This window comes from Vicia villosa, linkage group LG6 (assembly GCF_029867415.1).
Source record: "Vicia villosa cultivar HV-30 ecotype Madison, WI linkage group LG6, Vvil1.0, whole genome shotgun sequence".
Lineage (NCBI taxonomy): Eukaryota > Viridiplantae > Streptophyta > Magnoliopsida > Fabales > Fabaceae > Vicia > Vicia villosa.
In genome coordinates this window covers 47,479,848-47,488,734 of record NC_081185.1, presented here as the reverse complement: position 1 = coordinate 47,488,734, position 8,887 = coordinate 47,479,848, and the positions used below count along the sequence as shown (strand labels likewise).

General features: G+C 36.6%; 1 long non-coding RNA gene across 1 annotated transcript; it reads right to left on the bottom strand.

Annotated features, from left to right (window-relative positions):
* Positions 1-6,141: 6,141 nt before the first annotated feature.
* Positions 6,142-7,379, bottom strand: LOC131611488 (uncharacterized). Its single transcript, XR_009286936.1, has 3 exons — positions 7,336-7,379; positions 6,648-6,878; positions 6,142-6,447 (listed from the first exon to the last, which is right to left on the bottom strand). It is a non-coding gene; the product is annotated as an uncharacterized LOC131611488 (long non-coding RNA).
* Between the last annotated feature and the right edge of the window lie 1,508 nt (positions 7,380-8,887).

Below are 8,887 nucleotides of genomic sequence, written 5' to 3'. Positions count from 1 at the left end.
ATTGAAGATATTCTTAGAAAAGATAAAACTAGATTTGTTGTAGCTAATACTTTGTCCTAACTAAGAGCTAAATCTAATCAATATGTTTTTTTTTAAATTTCATTTGACATTTTTATGCTTTTCCAAAAAGGAGTAAGTCTTATGTGTCGCGGCGAAAAAAATATCCGAGCGTAGGGAACACTCGAAATACAACAGAGTCGCCAACGATTTTTATTTATTCCAAAAGGGTTGTCCAAACCAAGAGCGGGTTTGGGAGTCAGTGATGCAAGGGGAAGGTATTAGCACCCCTCACATATGTTGTTCTTAACATGACCTATTTAGTTAGTTTTGTGAATAAGTGTTAGCGTGAAAGTTTGCGATCTTCTACTTATTACGAGAAAAGAGAAAAGAAGGGTCTTTGTTTTTTAGTTTATTGTGCTTGCCAAGGTATCAAAACCTTGTGCCTACCTATGTTAATAGTGCAATAAAGAAATAAGAATTTTGTAGTTCGTGATATAAAACCACGAGTTTGTTGGTTGATTTTAAGAGAATGATGCATTAGACATTTCAAACATTTGAACCATGGCTAAGACACATTCGTTTATGAGAAAAGGTTTTGGAAGTTGCACAAGGAATGAAAGTGAAGATGATGGTGAGTCACATAGATATTTGAACTGGTGAATGTGATGTATGATTCTTGATTTGGAATCGAAAATGAGGATGGCGGTGGTGTACCGTGGTTGTTTTCAAAGTGGTGTTTAAGGGAAGAAGCTGGTGAAGCTTTATGGTGCTTGAGAAGAAGAAGACGTTATGCACCTTTCCTTTTTTCAATTTCTATATGAAAAAGGGTATCAATAGACAATAGTGTTGTTTAGTGGTTTTTTCATAATGAGAGAGTATATTGGTTCGAAAAGATAGAATATATCGGTAAGAAAGAGAGAAATAGATATGGGTGCCCTTGGTGTCCCTCATTGGTCCTTGGAGCAGCCTCAATTTATACCATGTCATTAGGGTTCTACTTTAATTATAAAAAAACAAATATGTGCTTAATAAATAATGAAAAAAACAAAAAATTGAAAATAAATTAGGCAAAGAAATATGATAAAAAATAAGAAATAAAAGAAAACAAAACACACAACAGTAGCGCGCATTTTTCTTCTGAAAAATAAAATGAACATACTAAAATGATCTATGCTCGACGAAGTTAAATGAAAAAAGTCTGAAAAAGTTAAAAATGCAAATACAAAATACCCAGTTAAATAGACTCTGACGGATAAAAATGTGACCATAAACATCGTTGAAAAAAATGCATAATTTGAAAATAGCACAACTATAGTTCTGTAACTCGAAATTAGGTGTCGTCCAAAACTTTGGAAAACTCTTCCAATGCTATAATTAGTAGTGAACTAATGGAATGATTTTATTTCAATTATTTAGGGGCCATAGTAAAATATGACATGTTGTGAACATTATATGCATGCTATTTGTGGACTATGGAAAGGATGAACTCAATGGTGATCGATTGTTCATGTCCTAGTTTTGTATGTGCCTAATGTGATGCACAATGGCTGAATGACATCATATAATAACTTTTATTCTACTCTTGTATGTATGGTTAATAAATGCATAATGTTGAAATGCTATGTTGTGATCAATTGTTGTTTTCCCGTCCGTTCCAGTTAAACATTCGGAAATGTATGCCTGTGTGGCTTGATGCATGGTGTGATTTGATGTATGCTTGAATCGAAGCAGACCTGAGCTACTAAATGGTAAATCACGTATAACCTTGACTTTATGTTTGACGGGTCTTTATCATAGTGATGTGCTTATGAGGGTTCGAAAGGACGTAGCCCAGTTGTGGAAACTACACATCGGCATTCTCGGTATATTATACACACATGAGCTACCATTGCGATGTGCTTGTGGATGTCTGGAAGGACTTAGCCCACTTATGGATAACACACATCGACGTGCTTGGTATGGTGAGGTTGTGATTCCCTGTAGGCTCATCACTTCGGATTTGTTAATGCTCTGAATTATGTGATTGGCATTTATGTTTGGCTAAAATATAGTAGCAGCAATATGTAATAGGTTGTATAGAACTTGCAAATATAAATATGTACAAAACAGGTACAACAACAATATGTTCTATGGAATGTTGAGACATGCTATGTGACAACATGTCTTATGAGATGTCATATGTAGAAACTCATGACATCGCGCCATCTAAGCTGAAATATGAAGATTCAAGATGTAATCAATAGATGCAAAATATTCTATGGAATATTATGCAATCATATGTGCCGTAGATTTAAAGGTCAACAAAATCAAGTCAGAATATTGAAGATTATGTAGTTTCTAATTATGGAGACAATTTAGGAAACTTATGATTAAAGACCTTTCTTTTAGCAGAATTTTTCTGCTGATTTATAACACCAAATAAGGCTGTGAATGAAGGCCCAAGTCCAGTTGGGAATAGGTCATAAATATGAAGCTTTTTAACCTAGTTTAATAAGCAATCCAAGTTTTGAAACAATGTAACCATTAGGGTTTGTCAAGGTAGATCACCCGAGTTGTGGGATAGCTGCCATGTTCTTCTCAAAACCTGTAGGTAAGAGAAGTATTGTTATCACTCGAATCCTGTAGGTAAGAGTTGAGTGATTTGTGTCTTGATCAAAGCTTTGAAGCAAGATCAAGTTTTTGTCTTGAAGTGTGTCTTCAGTTTCTTAGTTGATGTTATCACCGATTGTGATTGAAGGGATTTTAGGGGGGCCTCATACCTAGGTGAGTCTTAGGTAGAAATATAGCACGAATTGTATTAAGTGATTTGATCGCAAACTGGTTGTTTGTTGAGGGTCAATGAATTGATTCAATTTAGTGGACTTGTCCCTGGCTTGGTAGACCCCAGAGTAGGATTGTGAATCCAAACTGGGTAAACAATTCATTGTGTTATTTATTTTCTGCACTGATTTATTAATCTGTTCAGTAATGGATGTCATAACATTGAATACGACATCAGGGTCTACTCCCAAAGCTTGTGCATTTATTGAACCACCCCAGATCAAAATCTGCATGTGATAATTGTGTTATCATTATGCTTAAATGGTTCCAGAAATCATATGATATGTTAGCATTCAAGTGTTGAACCAAAATTGAGGATGATCATATTTAATTATTGTAGCTTTTTTAACAGACTAGATGTCACAACATTCTATATGACATTCGGGTTCTGTCATACCAGAATTTCAGGATTTACTCACCTCTATTGGTTCCATATATGCAATACCTCTAGGCTTTCGCCGCGTGGGCTTGTTCTTTCAAGATGGCATATTGTACTAGCGGAACCTTAATCACATGCGTTTAGATGATTTACGTGGTCGTGACGCCACTTAGGCAATGTCACTTCTGTAACTCGTCACAGATGGAATTCCATATAGAACTCATCTGATTCATCATGTTGTGACTTGTGCAAGTCTCTTGAAGAGATGCACTTGGATACTCTTCAAGGGTGTTGTTGTGTACGGGTCTGCATACTTATTTGTATTAGCTATGTGCTTGATGTTATCTCATTGGTTAGTCATGGGACTTCTAATGGTGATACTACCTCTTGTTTTTTTTTTGTACCAGACCGTGAGGAAACCCCAGATCCTTAGTGGACCCATCTGATTATATGAACCTTGTAGAGCTGAGTGAATCCATAAGACATGAGAACACATTGAGATTTAGTATTCTTACCCCAATCCTATTACTATTTTTTTCAGGAGCAGGTTGGAAGCGAGGAATTGCTAGATGGTCAGTAGTGAAGATTGTGGATGTGTAGATGGTAGGAACACCTCATCAATTCTTATATTTCTCCTGTACATGGTTGTAGACAAGCTGATTGTATAAATTTTTTTGAACATGAGTTTAATTGTATATGATTTTAATTTCTTGTCTTCTTCATCTTATGTATGTTTCTACGTACCATTTATAGCATCACTACATAGTATTCTAGACGTATATGTGAGAGATGTTACAAGATGGCTCTAACAATTGCTAACTAGATAAAAATTCTAAAATACTTCTTTGATATACTTCACATAACAAGATAAAAAGTCAAGAAATGATCCGCTAAAAAACCATCACCTAAAGAAAAGAGAGGAATGCCTAACTAGTCGAAAATAGCAAACGAAACTTGTGAAGTAATGAAACAAACTATAAAGAGCTAAAAATGTGATTCATCATAGTGAAAGCACAGAGGACAAACGAAATAACAAGCATTGGTAATAACACCTCTCTGTTCCAATTCATCTCTAGTTTGAAGCCGATAGAGGAGAAAATGCCACGCGAAAACTTTGATATTTGAAGGAACATTAGCTTTCCAAATGCAATCCAAAGCTAGTTTCAAAGGGGCTAATGGAAAGGCGGCCGTAGGAGAAATAAAAGTTAATTTTGAATATGTTGATTTGACGGAGAAGCCATTAGGATCAAACCACTAAACACATCTATCCGGAATACCTACCAAAGGAGAAAATCCTAACAGAATGCTATGCAATTTTTTTAGGTAAATTCTTTGGTACCCATGTATTCAAGTTGGGTACCGGTACCTTTAGTGTAAACTATTATTAAATATTAATTTATTTTAATATAAATTAAAATAAATAAGTGACATGGCATGAAATTATAGCAATTGATTGGTTGAAGGTACCGGTACCCATCTAAACTCAAGGGTACCAGAGTATTCTCCTTTTTTTTATTGTATGTATAACATCTTGCAACTCTAAAAACGGAATAGACTCAAAAGAACTCCAGGACCAAGTCTCATTACACCAAGAGCCAGCAGCGGCTATATTCAAACACGGTTCCTACAAGGCAGTAAACAACAGCGGAAATTTCTCTGATAAAGAGTGTTTATCAATCCAAACATCCCTCAAAAAATTAATAGAAAGCCCATTTCCCAATTTCTGAGTTATACAATTGTTGAACCAACTTCCAATATCATTAAAGTTACTCAAATTAAGCTTAAAATACCTCAACTGTAGAGAAGACTTTTTATTAAAGGAAGGAGATGAAAACTACATAATAGAATCGGAGATGTCGCCATATTTGAAAGAGAGAACTCGATGCCAAAGAAAATCATTCTTCGAAATAACCCTCCAAGCCCACTTTCTCAAAAGAGCCTGACTAGATAATTCACAATCCTTGAACTCAAGACCACCCTCAGCTTTAGACCGAAAAATCAAGTACCAAATGTCATACCCCAAATTTGTCCTACCCCTTTCGCATTTTATCTGACTTAGGCTTTACATTCATATGCATCTCTCCATTAGGTCATCTAACACATCATGCATCATTAATCAATAAATTAGGCATGGGATCAAGGATTTCGGAAGCTCAGGGTTCCATAATGAGATTGAGGCGTGCATGGCGATTGAAACATGATTCTTCTGGTGCTTCAAACAGTAAGGCGTGGGATCAGGGTTTATTTACATATGGGTGACAAAAACTATGGTTTCCTAACTGTGGCGCTCCAATTGAGGTTCTTCTTTAGGAATTATCAACCATGAGTTGGGATTTCTATGTATATGTGTGAGGCTACTTCAACGAAGGTGCGAGGTTTGTTTCCATGGCCACATTGATCATCTCTTCTTAATATTCGTCTGTGATTTCCTCAAGGCATTGATAGGGTCACCTTTTGAAAGAAACTTTACCAATTCAAGACTCGTGGTTGAAATCGTGCATGACTAAGTTACAATAAGATTCTGATCTTATGGAACCTTTGGGGTTCAAGCGCGCTTACTTCTTCAAAGTGTCCGCCACTCGTAAGGAAAAAGGTTGCTTGTAATTGGAGCATATGAACTAAAGGTCTAGTAGAAGTTGCTTTGGTTAAAGTTCATAATAGTATGGTTTCAAGACATCTATTCAAGCATAGTTAGTCTTTCTATCCCAGATCATTCTATAAGCGCAAGTTCAACATTTATGTGTTCAAGTTCACCTACAAGATTCGAACAAAGTTCATTCAAGTTTTCCAACAGGGCTTTTATTTCAATGAATTCTAGTTACAAACTTCCTTCGAGATTCATTACAAGTCTACGAAAGTTCCCATCATCCGTCATCATATACCAAAATTACCATACCATATCCAAATCCAATCAATTACATACCAAACCACCATCCGTATAAGATAGTCTATTACAAGTTACATCCATTACAAATCACAATCAAACATTTCATTACAAAAAGCCATAAACTTCTGACAAGGTCTTGAAGCATCCAATCTACAAAGACACGGGATATGGACAGGTTCTAACAAGGGTTACAAAACACCAAAGGTTTTATTACATTCAGTCCCTATTTCGAATTCAAAACGATTTGCTAATTCTAGTGGACATAAGCCAAAGTTGTGTCCCTCGCCAAAGCTTGCCTCCGTTCGTCTCCTCCATTTCTCCATTACACAAGTGAGCAGCTCCTGCACATTCAAGAAATAACCTGCAGTGCAAACCGAAATAAAACCGGAACCGGCTCAGCATCATTAAACCACCGTCCAATACCATTCATGCTAATGCTAACTTTGTACGATTACAATGCAGCAGAATCAATTCACTTACTAAACAGCCACAGTTCAATCATTCATCAAATTATCATCAATCAATAATTGAGAGTAAAAGGAAAAGAAACAAGTCAATTACGTGGTCAAATCTCGAGACGTGCATGCTGCCAATTCAAAGCCAACTCACGGAAATCCGAGAATACTTGCTGCAAAATCCAAACCACCCTGCATAAACCGACAAGTAAACTGAGCCCAACTTCCAGCTCTGAGCATTCAAGCCAAGTCTGTGTATTGCAAATCAAAACCGACAGCGCTCTACAACATAAAAGAAAACCGGGATGCACTCATTCAATAAACCACATCAGAAACTCTGCAACACAAAGTCATAACCTATATCAAGTCCAAGAAGAATACAGAAAAATCAGAGAAAAACAGTCAGCAACTAACAATCAACTAACCACCATTCAACAAACTAACTAACCATAACAGAATTTCAAACCGATTCCCAACTGTCACTAACTGCTTCTAACCTCTCCATAACTAACCTAACAGTTTTTGTAACTAACTCCTAACCTGTCCCTAACCAACTTCTAACTCAATAACAACCAAAACCGAAATAACTACCATTTTATGACAGAATTCAAGTTACCAATAACCACCTCATAACTACCTCTTAACCTCTCTAACAGAATCACATAACAGAAAAACATAACCACCCTCTAACGGCATAACAGAATCAAACTACCTCCAAAAATCAGTTAAACAACAGCTAGCATTCAACAGAATTCTGAGAGAAGAGTGCAATAGAAATCAGAAAAAAGACTAACCTGAGACTCTATATAAACTCAATTCCTCCTTCATTCAAGCTGTCAACCATTCTTTCACTCCACCATTGATCACGCCTCATCTCCACACCACTCATCTGGATTCTCTCTCGATCCTCTTCATCCTTCAATCATCACCTTCATCTTCTCCAAACTTCAATATTCAGTTCACAGAAAATCACCATAAAAAACTTCATCTTCATTCACCTCTGTTTTCAATCTCGATCACTCTTCACAATCCCTTGAACCTTCATCTTGCTCTCATCACCTCTTCAATCCACCACGTTCATCATCATCAAACTACACAAATCCTTCAAGAAAACTCTCGATCTCTTAACACCACCATCACTAAATTGAATCTGCACAAAGGAATCACAAACAGAAATTACTTAATCTTCATCCATCCTCTTCATCAATTCACAAAAATCATTCATAAACCAATCATCACTATAACCGTTTCTTCAATCTTCAGAATCAACATCTTCAACAATTTGAGGTTCATCATCTTCACTCCTTAATCTCCAAAAACTCTTCGCGATTCTTCATCATCATCATTGCATCTCCATCAGTATCAATCCCCCGAGCTTCACAACATCAATCAACGAGCCTGCAAAGAAAATTCCATCGATCTAATCTTCACCTGGATTGAAGAACGAACGGGCTTCATTGGAAGAGAGGCGCGATTGAGTTGCGAACTGGAGAAGATGGGAGTTCCGGCCGCCGTTCGCAAGTTCGTGAGACGGAGCGAGTGAAACTGAGAATTAACTATAGGAAGGGATGAAGGCGAGAATCGGATCGTAGGACGGAGGAGAAGAGTTTGAGAGGATGAGCATTGCGAGGAAGGTTCACCGGAGGTTGGATAGGTGCTGCCGCCGCGAGAGAGAGGGAGTCTTGAGTTGAGAAGGCGAAAGGTCACATATTCTAACCCTAAATCCCTTTTCTATTGATTTTAAGTTTAACATAATTAATTAGACTTAATTAGTGTTAATCCTGACTAATGGAGTTAGTACACCGATTAATTGGTGATTATTAATGTGAAATCTGAATCTAACTGGACCAATACAATCCTTGGGCCTTCACCGAATTGTTCACTTCACCCCTAGGCCCATGATTCGTTTTTGGCCACAAGAAAATCTGCAACAAAAACCTGTTGGGCCTCTGTACCAGGCCTGCGTCTAGATTGCTTCTCATGCACCAGCACTTTCGGTTCACACCCCCTGACTCATAATTTGCAAATCAAAATTGGAATTTTGTTCTCTAGTTTTTCCCCTTTTTCTCTTATTTCTTTTAGTTTCAAAATGATAAAATTCACCCCTTTTTAAATAGATTTTAGGTGTTTTAGTTTAATTGTTAGATTTTGACATTTAAGTTCTTCAGAAAAACGCATAAAAATAATAGTTTTTTAGTTTAATTTTGCACTAATGTTTGAATTGCTTTTGTATCATTTATATGTTGATTTCTATATGACTTTTTTGTGTGATTTTGCTACTTGTCTTTGGCCATATTTTTGGCCTATTTTAGATTCCTTTTGTACATAAATAGGAATTAGAACAAC